At 45.3% G+C, this 14994-nt stretch overlaps 1 protein-coding gene across 2 annotated transcripts in view; it reads left to right on the forward strand.

Moving 5' to 3' along the window:
- Nucleotides 1–14994, forward strand: part of SYNDIG1L (synapse differentiation inducing 1 like) — a 94869-nt gene that overhangs the window by 47337 nt on the left and 32538 nt on the right. The gene's annotated exons all lie outside the window — the stretch shown is intronic.

Consider the following 14994-nt stretch of genomic DNA (forward strand, 5'->3'; position numbering starts at 1 on the left):
ACCCCACCCCCAAACCCCAAGCAGAAGGCAGGAGGGAAGAACAACAATGCCTCCCTCCTCACTCAGGAGGGCTGGGAAGGGGTCCTTTGAGGCTTAGAGAATACAAAGGATTTTGCGAGGGGGGAGCAGGGAGGTTATCCCATTTTATCTGCACAAGCCCCACCGAGGTAAGTCAGGCAGCGGGACGACTATCCCAAGATAATCCACTGTATTTTGCTGCCACGCGAGGATCTGAACCTATGTGGTCCAAGGCAAACTCTTGGTGCCATTCGTCTCTGAAGACATTTGCTTGTGCTTGGCAGGAGACGATGCCTGACACAGAAGTTAAGTTGGATGCAGTATGCACAGTGGCGTAGCGTGGGTTGTCAGCACCCGGGGCAAGGCAAGTACGGTAATTTGCGCTCCCTAGCCCGTGGATTTGTGCCCCCTAACCCGTGGATTTGCGCCCCCTAACCCCCAGATGTTGCGCCCGGTGCAGCCGGCCCCCCCTGCACCCCCACGCTACGCCACTGAGTATGCAGTCATCACTCAGGCGTGATTTTCCTCTAATCAGTGTTTACAAGCTACCTAGAAGTGTTTTCTTGGACTGGTACCTCTTCTTTAGACAGCAGCCAAGAGGTAAAGCAGGATGGAAGAAAAAGCTGGCTGAGAACTGAGAAAGCTTTACTGTCACAAGTTTGGAGTGAAGCCCAGTTTGCTGCAATTCCAGCCTGGGCTGCCTGGGTCTGCTTGGGCACGGCAGGTCCCACAAGGGATGCTCGGATAGAGCCACTCTCCTTGTCTCACCTGCTTTCATCCTTTTTAGGCTCCATCAGAATTTGGGACAGACTCTGCGTGGCAGCGATGCTTAAAGAGTGTGTGCCATCTGTCGTTCTAGTCTATGGCACTCCTGTACCCAAGGTTTTAAATGGCTTTTTGCTCAAATTGGCTTGTAATGTGGAATGTAATATTAACTAATATTGGCTGGGAAGTATATTCGTTTTTTTAAAATGGCTCTTTTCCGCTTTCTGGCTGCCATGAGCTACATCCACTCATGCGCACATGCAGTGCGAGGGAGGCTCAAAGGCACTTTGAGATGTGAAAACTCCAGTCCTGTGTTACGGATGTCTCTCTCCTGCACTTTCACTGCCATTCGGCCCACAGCCAGACCTCTAATATGTTCCCTGCCCCATGAAGCCTGAATCTGAAGGTGTGGCTTACCTGTTCTGAGACTCAGGGTCACTTGGCGGCTGGTGGAGACATCATCTTTTTGTGCCAGTGGTAGTCAATGTGCTGCTTTTCAGGTGTTTTTATAACTAGCTCAGTTGGTAGAGAAGGAGACTCTTAATCTCAGGTTCATGGGTTCTAGCCCCACATTGGGCTAAAGATTGCAGGGGGTTAGATTAGATGACCCTTGTGGTCCCTTCCAATTCCATAAATCTATGATTCTACAACTCCCATCATCCTTGACCATTTGACATGCCCTCTGGGGCTCATAGGAGTTAAAAGTCCAGCAACATCTAGCGCAGATTATGTTGGTTACTCATCCTCTAGGCAAATTAGTTAGAGTTACTCCAGGGCAGTTGCTGCCTCTTTCTGTCTTGTCCGAAACCTGGGGTCCACAATATAGCATCCCTGGCAATGGCCTCTGCCACTTGTGTGTGTTTAAATGAGGATTTGAGGGGTTGTTGTTGCTTAGGGGGTGCTGCCTGCTTTTTGAGGGGTGTTGCCTGCTTTTTATCTCTGTTGGTTCATGTGTGAGAATGTAGACCTCCTGTCTACTCCCTGTGGGGAGGTCTGAGCATCACCAGTTTTTCTTTTGTGAAATGGATATTTTGTGGAGGGCCGTGACAGTTTCTTAGATTTCCAAATGTGCCCCCACTGGTCCAAAAAGATCAGGGACCCCTGCCCTGATAAACATAAGCTACTCCTACTTATCTCTGCTTAACAACCTCTCATAACTGTTTAGGGCTGGACAGGTAGCTACTCTGAGGTAAATTAGCACCTTGCCTTTTTGGGTGTAGGAAACTAATGTCTGCCTGACAGTATTTTGGTGTCATGCTGACATAAGCTCATGAAGGACACATAGAAGCATAGGAATTGTAGAACTAGCAAAGACTTTTGAGGTAATCTCACCCAGCCTCTGCTCAGTGCCAGAATTTACAGCATTGCTGACAGAAGCCTGTCCAGCTTCTGCTTAAATACCTCTGCATCTCACAATATATTCCCCAACAACAACATTGCCTTGTCAGATGAGGGTGGGATCTTTCATTGCAGTCAAAGTATTTCCCAACTGTGTCTCCTTTCATCCCTCATCCCAGTATTGACTTCTCATGCTGGCTACCTTATTGTCACCTTATTCATTAATTAATTGCAGGACTAAAGCGTGGAGTTTAAATCATTTTTTGTTAGAACTGCCTTCCTGTGAAAGGTGGTTGTTTAAAGTCAGCCACACAAATCTCTTTTATTCTAGGCAATATGTCTAAAATGGCTTTTCAAACAATGCGTGGTTTTCGTTCATAGGAACCTTTCCACACTCCTTTTCTCCCTCCCTTTTCTTTGGGCATGAAATGTTCTTAAAAATAGCTTCTTGATTCAGTGATACTTTAATGGGTTGGTTAGAAGCATGGAAATTAATTGACTTTTAAAACCTGGAATGAATTGGCTGTTCTGGCTTTGCTGAAGAGTCAAAAATGCCATCGCCTCTCAATTTTGTAGCACACATAAACAATCACAGCTCGGGAATTCCATAATCCTGCTGGGAATGCTGAAAGGGGGAGTGTGGACACAAGCACCCATCTTCTGCAGACCCACCTAACTCAGGACAGTGGCATGAGGTGTGTTTGGGGAGGTTGCACCAATGGCATAGAAGCAGGCAGGTGGTGATGTAAGCACATCACAAATTTCCAAGAACCAGAAAAAACAACTTTGCTGCTGGTTGATGGAGAAATTAACACTTTGCTCATCCTTAACTCTCTGTCTCCCATCCCCCCTTTTGAATTCAAATCACACCCCCCCCAAGGCATCCCCCCCTGGCAAAGATCCAAATGACATTTGCAGAGGACAAAGACATGATTGGTCCCCTGTTGTGGGGTGCAGATAAAGAGGTGAGGGGATAGAGAAAGTTTTTTTTTTTTAGAAGGATCATGGTGGTTGTTGCCTGCATTTGCATGCAATCATTAGTTCCCACAGCTGTATCTTCCTTCCTTCCTGCACTAACCTCTTCCCAAAATTACATCACTCTGAAAATCGTCATCTAATTTTCTCCTCCCGTCTGTCTCAGCCTTCCTTGCTCTTTCCTTCTGCAGTGTCTTTTGAGCATTTGGGAAATTATTTCCCTAGAGAGATGTATTACAAGCACTTTTACAAGACAAATCTCTGAGTGTCAGTTTTGCTTTATTCCCCAGCCTTTTTTTTTTTTTAAGATCAAGGCAGCTGCCTCTGAAGGTTTTAGATGTGAGAGACATAAAAGTTCTGTTGGGTCAGTGCTAAGGGCAGAGCTCTCCATGAGTACTGGACAACTCCAGTCAAGCCGACCCTCACACGTCAAAGAAGCCTACATTATGTGCTGTAAAAAAAGGTCTACACTTTTATATATATTTATTAAGTATTTTCTCCTCTTAAGACCCACAATTCCAACCACTCAGGTGCAAAGCACAAGAAGATAAAGGGAAAGAAACACTTTGAGAATGTCCCGAATAAATGTGGGGGAAGTGGAAAGAGCTGTACAGAGCACAAAAACTCTGGCTATTACAAGCCACATTCAGCCATCCTTTGATCCAATAACCTTTGGGCTTTATGCTTCCAACCTCTTCGGTTAGTAATCATAATGACTTATTTAAAAATATGAAATCTGAGGACACCAAATCCTAAGGAACTGACTGTATTTCCCACGTGGACATCCGAAATGCAGAGGTGGCGAATATACGCCCAAGACTTTCTGTCGTTCCAGAAAGGTGTAAGCTATTCCCTTCCTCGTTTGCACTGCAGCTGAGGAATGTGAATGAGTCACAAAAGCGAATATTTTGTGAGGTTTCTATTCCTGTGGGATTCCATATAGCACCTGTGTTGCATGCAGGAGATCCTCGAAGCAATCCCTGATGCCCCCAATTAAAAGAACCAGGTAACAGGTGAGCGGAAAGACCTCTGTCAATCAGAAGGGACAAATGCTGGGCTCAGTTGGTGAAAAGCAGCTTCTTGCATTCCCAGAGGTTATGCTCCTCTACAAAGACACATTTGCATTTTTCTAACTTGATGACACAAGCATGAAGCCACAGCTTGCATGGGTGAGACTGAATTAGTCATCACAGGGCCAGCATTGCTCATATATACTTTAGGTTCAATGCTGTTAATTGAGTCAGTTCACACATTCAGCTGTGAATCATTACAGCAAATTAAGAGGTGTACATATAAGTGTGAACTACTCCCCTGACTCCGTGTAACAGCTTTCTCTTATCTCTATGTTACAGGGGCTTGGAAAATCTGCTATTTGGGGAGAGGTCAACACAGGTGGTGCTGGGACATGGGTGGCGCTGTGGGTTAAACCACAGAGCCTAGGACTTGCCGATCAGAAGGTTGGCGGTTCGAATCCGTGCGACGGGGTGAGCTCCCGTTGCTCGGTCCCTGCTCCTGCCAACCCAGCAGTTCGAAAGCACATCAAAGTGCAAGTAGATAAATAGGTACCGCTCCAGTGGGAAGGTAAATGGCGCTTCCGTGCACTGCTCTGGTTCGCCAGAAGCGGCTTAGTCATGCTGGCAACATGACCTGGAAGCTGTACGCCGGCTCCCTCGGCCAATAAAGCGAGATGAGCACCGCAACCCCAGAGTCGGCCACGACTGGATCTAATGGTCAGGGGTCCCTTTACCCTTTACCTTTACATGTTTTTTGCTGCCACTTCTAGTGAAGTCCCATACAGAGGACACCTTGTCCAGGAAGCACTGGCAGTGCCTACTGCATTCATGGATGCAGCTCAGCACAGCCCGTCTGTGAAAAGCAACTTTGCTTTATCTTCGCCCTCTGTTCTCCTCATTCCTCAGGTTCTACCACAAATGCACCATCTGAGCCTGGTTTTGTGTCTCTCTTTGTTTTGCTTTTGATCTGAGGCACAATGAAAAGTTTAATCAATCAGCCCCTCTGGACATGCATAATGTGTGGAGTTTTATTAATGCGCTATTATTTTAATTATATTTTACTTCATTTTGAAAAGCAGGGTGCTGTAATGAGATGCAACATACAATCCATCAAAACAGGCTTTTTTATAATAATAAAGTATCCCGACATTATCATATTTACCTATTTACTTACTTACTTCATTTATATTCTCCCTTTCCTCTAAAGTGTTCGAAATAGCATTCATAGTCCTGCCCTCCTCCATCTTATCTTCTCAAGTGCCCTGTGGGGCAGGGCAGGCTGGGAATTAATGACTGGCTCAAGGTCACCCAATAAGATTTGAATCCTGGTCTCCCTGGTCCTAGTCCAAGAATCTAACCACTAGACCATACTGGCTATCTAGTGTCCCACAAGACTCATATCAGTTATGAGAATAAGCCAAAAATAAATATATTTTCTCATATTTCCTGAATTATTTTTTCTTAAAAACAACTCTTTTTATTGAACTGATTAATCACACCATCCCAATGATTTATTCTAGATTAGTCAACATATTGCTGGATTTCCACATAACTGGAATAATCCCTTTCATAACTAGTTCCTATACCAAAAAGGTGGTTGCTAAGTGTAACCAAGTACAGTGGTACCTTGGGTTAAGTACTTAATTCATTCCGGAGGTCCGTTCTTAACCTGAAACTGTTCTTAACCTGAAGCACCACTTTAGCTAATGGGGTCTCCTGCTGCCACCGTGCCGCCAGAGCACAATTTCTGTTCTCATCCTGAAGCAAAGTTCTTAACCTGAAGCACTATTTCTGGGTTAGCGGAGTCTGTAACCTGAAGCGTATGTAACCTGAAGCGTATGTAACCCGAGGTACCACTGTATATCCCATTTTACAGAGAGGGGGAAGGGCCAAAACTCAGTCACGGAACAGCTGCTTTGAGTGCAGAAGGCCCCAGGTTCAAGAGAGACCCCTGTCTCGGCTGGAGAGCCGCTGAGCATCATTTTGAAAGTACTGAACTCAATGGACCAACGGTCTGTCTTTGTGTACGAGGCAACTTCCCATGTTCCTTTGTTGCCTTCACAACTCTCAACATAGCCTTGTTGCAAAATGACTAGGGAAATGAATGACCTGGGGCTAGATCTCTCTCTGTTCCATGAGGTTCCCTTCTCTTGTACATCACTGATGTTCTCAAGCATGCTTATTCCCCCACCGCCATTAATCGGTATTCCAGTTGGAATGGAACTCTATATCATTTTAAATGTCATCTACCTTGGCCTTGGTAAGTTCGGGAAAAGATGGATGCATGTAAATTTCTCTATCCTCACTGAGGTTTGCAGCTTCTTCTGATTTAGTATCATCTCTGAATCTCATTATGGTCTTCTGGTCCAATCTCCAGACTTCTAATGAAGAAGCTACATCAGACCAGCCTCCATACCTCCCACACCTCCATTCCTTGCTGTTTATCTGAATACCCCTTGCTTATTTACAGTCTCTGTCAGCTTTCCAGTGTTTGTCTCTGTGCCAGGACCATAACTGTGCCTAAATAAATGTGTTTCTCAAGTAAGATTGCATGAGGCGGCACAGTTTCAAATCTCCGAATCTTTTTATTTTATTTTATATCACATAATGTTTTTCTAACACCTAAAGACTTGCTGGGCACTTAATAGAAATCAGCAGAAAAGTCTCACTGCAAGAGCTTCCGTCTTCCATCACAGGAGCAACAAAGCAAAGAAGAAAACAAGCAGGAAAGTAATGGGGTGGGGAGGTGAGCGAAAGGAAGGACAGAGATGCTGGTAATAAGATCACACTGTTCTTCGGTGAGGCCTGCTCACAGCGCGATGGTTCCCTTTAAAAAATCCATATCTGTCATCTCCTGCATCCCCTCCTTGGGCCTGCCTCTGTATGGCAAAACTACCTTCACCTCCTTGTCACTAGGCCTTCCACTGCACACCTCACGCACTTGTGAATAGGGGTTGGCACATCTCAGAATTAGAAAGGACATTTGAGACCTCCCTTGTGCTGGAGCCATTTGCTAGCAGCTGCCTCTTCCTGGAACTAGAGATGAATGGAAAGAGAGAGGGGGGTGGGGGTGGGGTTCACGTCTCCTCTCCAGCTACTGCTGTCCCTAACTCAAGGCACAACATTTATTTGTAAGGGTGCTGCTGAATTCTGCTGAGGATTTGGTGATGTGAAAGTGGTTCCAGCTGCAACAGAACTGAACTGGGACCAGAATGAAGCCTTATTTACTGAAATCTACCAAATTCCACACAGGACACGGGTGGCGCTGTGGTCTAAACCACTGAGCCTAGGGCTTGCCGATCTGAAAGTTGGCGGTTCGAATCCCCGCGATGGGGTGAGCTCCCGTAGCTCAGTCCCAGCTCCTAGCAGTTCGAAAGCACGTCAAAGTGCAAGTAGATAAATAGGTACCACTCCGGCGGGAAGCATTTCCATGTGCTGCTCTGGTTTCGCCAGGAGTGGCTTGGTCATGCTGACCACATGACTCGGAAAAACTATCTGTGGACAAACGTTGGCAGCCTTGGCAACCCCAGAGTCATTCGCAATTGGACTTAACTGTCAGGGGTCCTTTACCAAATTCCACTACATGTCTATAATCCCTATAAGGGATTTCCCTGGTTACAGGTGATGTCACACATGGGCAGAAAGCCTTTTCTTGGCCAAGGTGGCTTTCCAATGTCTGCTCAAGTCTTTAGAACTACCTACAATCTGAGGATACTTGAGAACCATCCCGGCCACAGCAGAACAGAATTGAACATGGCTTCTCCCAATTCCAATCTATCCTGCTTTCTAAAATGCATAAGATTCACACTCTTCCAGTATTATTTAATGTTAAATTTATATCCCAGCTTTCCTCTATGGACCTTTCAGGTTAGGCTGAAAGATGGTGACTGGCCCAAGGTCATGCAGTGAACTTCATGGCTGAGTGGGGGATTTGAATTCTGGACTCCAAGGTGCTAGCCTGACATTCTAACCATTGTGCTGCACTGTCATAGATAAAAGGGGCAGATTTCTAGCACCCCTGTGATTCATACCAAGAGTTACTATCTGAAGCCCACACCTCCCCATTTCAGATTTCTCTCTGTTGTTCGCATGCACTCTGTGATAGCTCTGTTTTAAAAAATAAGAAAATGTTTCTTCCTCTTGTAAAGGTGTGCTAGAAAAATAACTCTGCCCCATAAGCTATTATCAGTATTATGAAATGATCCTCAACAGAGTGTGAACTGCATAGTGTTATCGTCTTTACATATGTATCCACATGCATATGCATTAGAGACAACTTGCATCCTCTGCCACTACCCCACTCAGAGATTTAAATTCAAGAGAGCCAGAGGGGAGAGGTGAACCATGAAGAATGACAAGTAGGGACAATGTTACAAAAGTCAAATATAGGGACGGGGATTCACCAGCAGAGAGAACAGAAAACAGGACAGGTTCCTAGTAAATGGGGACAGTCAGGTATATATGAGGAGAGGGGCCTGAACATATTTTTGCTGAAAGGCTTAGAAAACTGAGTCAGGGAGAAGTTGTAGCTTCCAAGATCATAGGAATGAAGAAAACTGCCTTACGCTGTTAGACCAATAGAATACAAGAACATGAGATGAGTCTGCTGGATCAGGCCAATGGCCCATCTTGTCCAGCTTCCTGTTCTCATTGTTAAGTTGTGGGCGAACATATCAGACGACACAGCGATTCTTCAACAGCTCTTGTTTATTCAGAGGCCAGAATAGAACTGAACTGAAGAGCTCAGTCAGCCTGCTTATATAGAGCTCCAGAACAACGTAACTGTTGCAACTTTCTAAAACTATCCAATCACTGAATGTCACTTTTGATCCTTCATTTGCATACAAACTATCCAATCACTGAACGTCACTTTCGATTCTTCATTTGCATAACTATCTACAGTATCCCCTGCTGGCCCAGGGTGAGAACTTCAGTACATACCACTCACAGTGGCCAACCAGATGCCTGTGAGAAACCCGCAAGCAGGATTTGTGCACAAGATCTGTGCTGGGCCCGGGGGTAACCCGAGTAATCCCAGGGTTCCGCAAAGAGTCAGTCCGACAGGGCCAAGGCAGGAAACCAGGCAAGGTCAGGCACAGGATCACAGGCACGTTCTGGCAAACAGCAACATTGCTCCCGTAACCTGGGACGGGGTCCAGCAGCCTTTTATCTCTGTCAGGGGTAACGGCCGGTCCTGATCCCCCGGTGACTCACCTCCCTGTCTTGCCCAAAGGCGAGCACTCCTCCTGTGAGTACTCAGGTCTCTCCTTCTCTCAGACCTCAGTCTCTGCAACTCGGAAGACGTCGGTGGGTTACTAGAGCCAGAGGCCGCCTCAGTCTCCCCTGACCAAACCGGTAGTGGAGCAGCTGTAAGTGATTGCCCAGCTGAAGGCAACGAGATAATCTCCGCATCCGGAGCCAGGGCAGGCTCAGGCCCCTGGCTCAGCCCAGCTGGTGCTTGTTGCAGGGGAACCTGTGCAGACTAGGGCTCTCCAGAATCAGGCCCCAGACTAGGTTCAGCTGCCGCCTGAGGCAAAGGATCCAGTGCGCACTGAGACTCCTCTGGCTCTGAGTCCGAGCCCGAGTCCCAGGCCATCACAAGATGTACTCTGCTCCCGTGGTTTCCAGCAACTGGTATTCAGAAGCAGCAACTGTGGAGGCAGAGTACAACCATCGTGGTTAGTGGCCCTTGGTAGATTTATCCTCCATGAATTTGTCCAGTCCTCTTCTGAAGTCGCCCAAGTTGGTGGCCATTGTTGCCTCTTGTGGGAGTGAGTTCCATAGTTTAAGGCTGTGCCTTACGAAGTGTTTTCTCTGCTCTGAATTGTCCAACATTCAGCCACATGAGTGTTATGAAAGGGTTTCAGGGGGGCACTTTTCACTATCTACTGTCTTTTGGCCATGCATAATTTTATTAAGGATAGATACCCATTTCTCAACAAAACTCTTATCATTCTTAAATAAAGAGGGGCCTTTGGGACACGTAGTCCTCTGGGAATCAAGTCAGGGGTCAGCAAACTTTTTCCCTCAGGCCTTGTGGGGGCCGGACTATAGTTTGAAAAAATATATATGAATGAATTCCTATGCCCCACAAATAACCCAGAGAAGCATTTTAAATAAAAGCACACATTCTACTTATGTAAAAACACCAGGCAGGCCCCACAAATAACCCAGAGATGCATTTTAAATAAAAGGACACATTCTACTCATGTAAAAACACACTGATTCCTGGACCGACCACAGGCCGGATTTAGAAGGCGATTGAGCCGGATCCGGCCCCCAGGCCTTAGTTTGCCTACCCATGAATCAAATCATTCTTTACATATTCAGTAAGAGAGGCAGCATGCGGTTCTAGACAGACTTTTTGCATTTGTAAGTTAAAGAAAGTCACACGCATAATTTTATATACTTATATCATGTCATCTCTAACAAGCCTTTTCTCAGAACTAGAAAGTCCCAAACACTGCAACCGTTCTTCATAGGGGAGTCACAGTCCATCCCCTTGACCACTTTGACTGCTCTTTCGGTCCATCTCATTCTGCACTGCCTCCAGTTCTCTAGGGATTTTAGACTCTAGGACCTTTTCCCAGCTCTACCTGGAGAAATCAGAGATTGAACCTGGGATCTTTTCCATGAGCCCCTTCCCAACAGCTTCCTCACTCAATACAGTCCCCAGCCCTGCCTATGAGACAGAGGCTTTTCTGAGTGATATTGTCGTTCTGATATGCTAGGGAGGGCAATATTCCTACCAGGAAAAATTTACCAGATTTTGAATTCATGCCAAATTTTGAAAGCGTTTTAATTAATCAAATAATTGATTATTATTTTTTAGTCACAGAAGTGTTCCTGCTATTCAGGTCACCATCTAAGATCATAACATGGGAAAGTACCGCATATTTGCCTTATTGGAAAAATGATGTACTGTAGCTACCGTGATCTGAATTATGGCACACATTTCTGTTTTTCACAGGTTGAGTTTCGGATAACGTCTCCTCACTTCAGAATTTTAGAGTGTGGTGTGAGGATCATTCCTGTGACACAAAATTGTGAAAAGGAAAGGAACCAATCCAGGGGGGCCAACTTGAATAAAATATTGCTGGGGGGAAGGTAAGCCCCACCCCACATAATTGATCACATGACAGAAAGCACACACACCAGTTGAATGGCAAAGCCCATCAACTTGTTGGGGGGAGGGCTCAAATATTTTGTTTGGGACCTTGGCCCCTAAGAGTTGGCTCCTATGGAACCCACTTTTTGAGCCACAAGAAAAACACGTTTTTATTTTTGCTGTACACCGCAAAAGTAAGAATTTCGTAGGACGCCAGCTATTCATCTAAGTTGAGTATTCTACAAAACTTTCAGCAAATGAAAGGCCCCACCCCCCGACTTTGAATAGAAGAATTCTTTTTATCCTCCAGCCTTTTGTATCTTTGCGACATATTTCAGAGATTCAAAAAGATAAAATGAAAATGTGCAGCTTTTAAAATACAAAGTATGCTTGTAAAAGTGACAGCAGAGTACTACTAAATATAGACTGTAGTTGGTATGTTCTTTTAATGTACAGTATTATTATCATTACTTGGGAGCAAAGTATTATGGGTACTGTAAGACAATTATAGCAATAGTCCTTGTCATATTGGGAAAGGAAGACAGAACAATGGGTAGAGCAAAAATAGAGAATGGAATTTAGAGGGGGCAGGAGAAAAAATGGCCATATTATATATTAGGGGAAAGCTCTCTGAATGGATGCAATTTATGCATTTTAGAAACACATATATATCAGCAATTTATATTGTTCTGTCCATTTTTGTTAACATATGAAGAAGTTAAGGAGGCATAAGACGACAGCAAGGATAAGTTACTGCATATTTACTTGCTTTTGTCAAGCATAAGGTTCTTTTGCCCCTCACTTTAACAACGCTAACTAACAAGGAAAATCGATTAATAACAATAATTGCTAACAATAAAAGCCTTATGAGTGAAACAGTAGCGATAGCAACAGCAGGCAACATATCTATTTAAGGAGTGTATTTTATGATTAAGGGGTAGGACCAGCATTTGTGAGCGTAGCAGTTGATAGAATTTGCCAATTCTGTTGGGATTTGTTTTTATTGGGGGGGGGGTATTTCCCAATACCCATGTTATCGCCATGTGTTGTCACTTCTGTTTCAACTACCAGGGAATGGCCCATATGGTGCACAGCATTACATTTAAGAAAGCCCTCCAGGATGGCTATGGTAATGTTCCTAAATACCAGTTGCTGGAAACTGCAGGAAGGGAGATTGCTCTTGTGCTTGGGCCCTGTTTGCAGGTTTCCCACAGGTATGTGAGAACAGGATACTGGACTATAGATGGACCATTGGCCTGATCCAGCAGGCTTTTCTTATGTTCATAGTTTCCTAAAAATGTAAGCAATCGGACCTGAGTACATAACGGTCAGGTTAATTACAATGGAATCTAAGCGTACCTCACTTTCAATGCATCTTGCCCAAATCGGGTCCTCCCTTAAAGAGGGCACATATTGCAGTGAGACCTGGAAAACCCACACCATGTGTTGTGGGTGAGTATGATTGGTCAGCCACAACACCTGATTGGTAGGTCCCTCAAAGCTGGGTACAATCTGGCCAATGGGACTCAGTCCAAACGGTTCCAGGGACCTATTTATGCCCATACACGTGACCCAGAGCTTCCTCTTTCGGCACATGCATTCGGAACACCCACCCACATCTCCCTACTTTTAGGGCTTTGCGCTTGACCTTGCTAAGCCATAGTGTGTCATCTGTCGTTGGGACAGGGGCACAACAGGAATTTTCCCCACTTGGCTGATTGGCTGTTGCCATTTGGGTTTCTGCAAATCGTCACAACTTGTAAGGTTGCAGATAGGCTCTGGTTCAGGTGATACGAGATGGGAGAACACTCTCACCATCCCTATGTGAAGGATATTCCATTAAAAGAATCCAGGGACTCGATGGTTTGGTCAACCCCTGAGAGGGGGTTGTGCCTGTGCCTGAGTTCAGGGGGACATTTGGGTGACGGAGATAACCTGTTCCCGGCTTTCCGCTTATCCAGGTGTTCACCCTTGACTGACCTATGCTGGAACCCTGGGTCAGCGCTACCTGCATGGCAGGGAGCTAGTCGAACCAAAGCCTATGCAACCAAATACTTTCTGTAATCAATAAAGTTGTGGCCTAGATTCTGCCAAAAACCAAACCAAAATTTGAGTCAAGTGTGAATTTATTTAGGGGGGAGGTTTCTGGGTCTGAACATGAAAATACCTTGTGCAGTCGCAAGGTTTCACCCTAAACTGTCTCCCACCACCCTACCTCAAGTTTTCAAATGTACCCACAATTAACAATATTTGCATCCAAGCCACTGCTAATCAAGGCTGCAGTCTTAACTAGGGACACTAGGGAGTCGACTCCATTATCACAGTGGGACGGAATTCTGATGGCAACGGCATTATACTGTAAGGATATTGAACAGCACTGGCTCCACGAGCATAATATATTTCATTGTGAAATTTGAATTTGTGAAAGGTCTTCAGAGGTCACCGGCAGCCTAGCCTGGAAGCTTTTAGAGCAGCCTTCACCAGCTTGATGTCAGCAGAGTGGCTGGAATAAAACAGATGAGGAGTCCAGGGAGGAAAAGAAACTCATAATACTTCACTGAGCAAAACTGAACAAAAACAGTACAGTATATGACATGAGGAGAAATGAAAGGTGTTTCTCTTTTTTAGGTCAGGCATGCTGAGGAGGAAAGCTCCAGCAGAACTACTTTCCCCCCTTTCATCTGCCAAATTTCAACCATATTCTTTGTTGTTGTTGTTTAGTCATTTAGTCGTGTCCAACTCTTCATGACCCCATGGACCAGAGCACGTCAGGCACTCCTGTCTTCCACTGCCTCCCGCAGTTTGGTCAAACTCATGCTGGCAGCTTCGAGAACATTGTCCAACCATCTCGTCCTCTGTCATCCCCTTCTCCTTGTGCCCTCCATCTTTCCCAACATCAGGGTCTTTTCCAGGGAGTCTTTTCTTCTCATGAGGTGGCCAAAGTATTGGAGCCTCAGCTTCACGATCTGTCCTTCTAGTGACCAATATTCAACCATATTCTTTACTGACCACCAACTCCCAAATGACTAGAATTTCCAGTCAGAGTCTGCTGTCATCCAGACCAAGAACATAATTACCCTTAATTTTTCCTGCTCTTGTATGTCTCACGCTTGGTGCTATCCCGGTGTTTGGGATTATAACACCCATCAGTGTCAGCCGCCAGCCACATTGGCAAAGGACACTCTGAGGAGGACACTAGGTTAGCAAAGCCTGCTTTAGAGTGTGAATGTGTGAGAGAGAAAGAAGGAGGGATCCTGTTACATGACTTGATCTGGACTTTAGATGTCCAAGGAGTTTCTTGAAGGCTTGGCTGTTTGCCCAGTCTTCTTCCCATTTGACCAGCAGCTAGTCAGTGTGTTCAAGTTAAATCGCTGCCTGACATTCAACTGCCACTACATTCAGGAACTGCACCTTTGCATCCTGACAAAAACACCATTGTACTTAGCGAGGGAACCCAGCCATTCACAGCAAGCACTGCTCTCTCATGTAGACAATGGACAACCAGCTCTGGCACTATATGGCTGGGCTTAGGGGAATCAGAAGTGCTGGAACAGAATTCCTGATCCCTGAAATGGGAGCTATTTCAATGTGTCCTGTGTTTTTGTTTTATGTTTGAATGGTATAATGGGGGGGGGGGAAAGGAAAGAGGCAGAGCTATGAAGATCCCTGATCTTCTTTTAAATGTACTTTAATGTGGCCCTTTTTAAAAAAAAACACCTTATCTTGTTGTAAATGTACTACAGGCAGTTAAATGTTGTGGGAGCATTCAGTGGGACT

Source organism: Podarcis melisellensis (assembly GCF_964234715.1).
Source record: "Podarcis melisellensis genome assembly, chromosome: 1".
NCBI lineage: Eukaryota > Metazoa > Chordata > Lepidosauria > Squamata > Lacertidae > Podarcis > Podarcis melisellensis.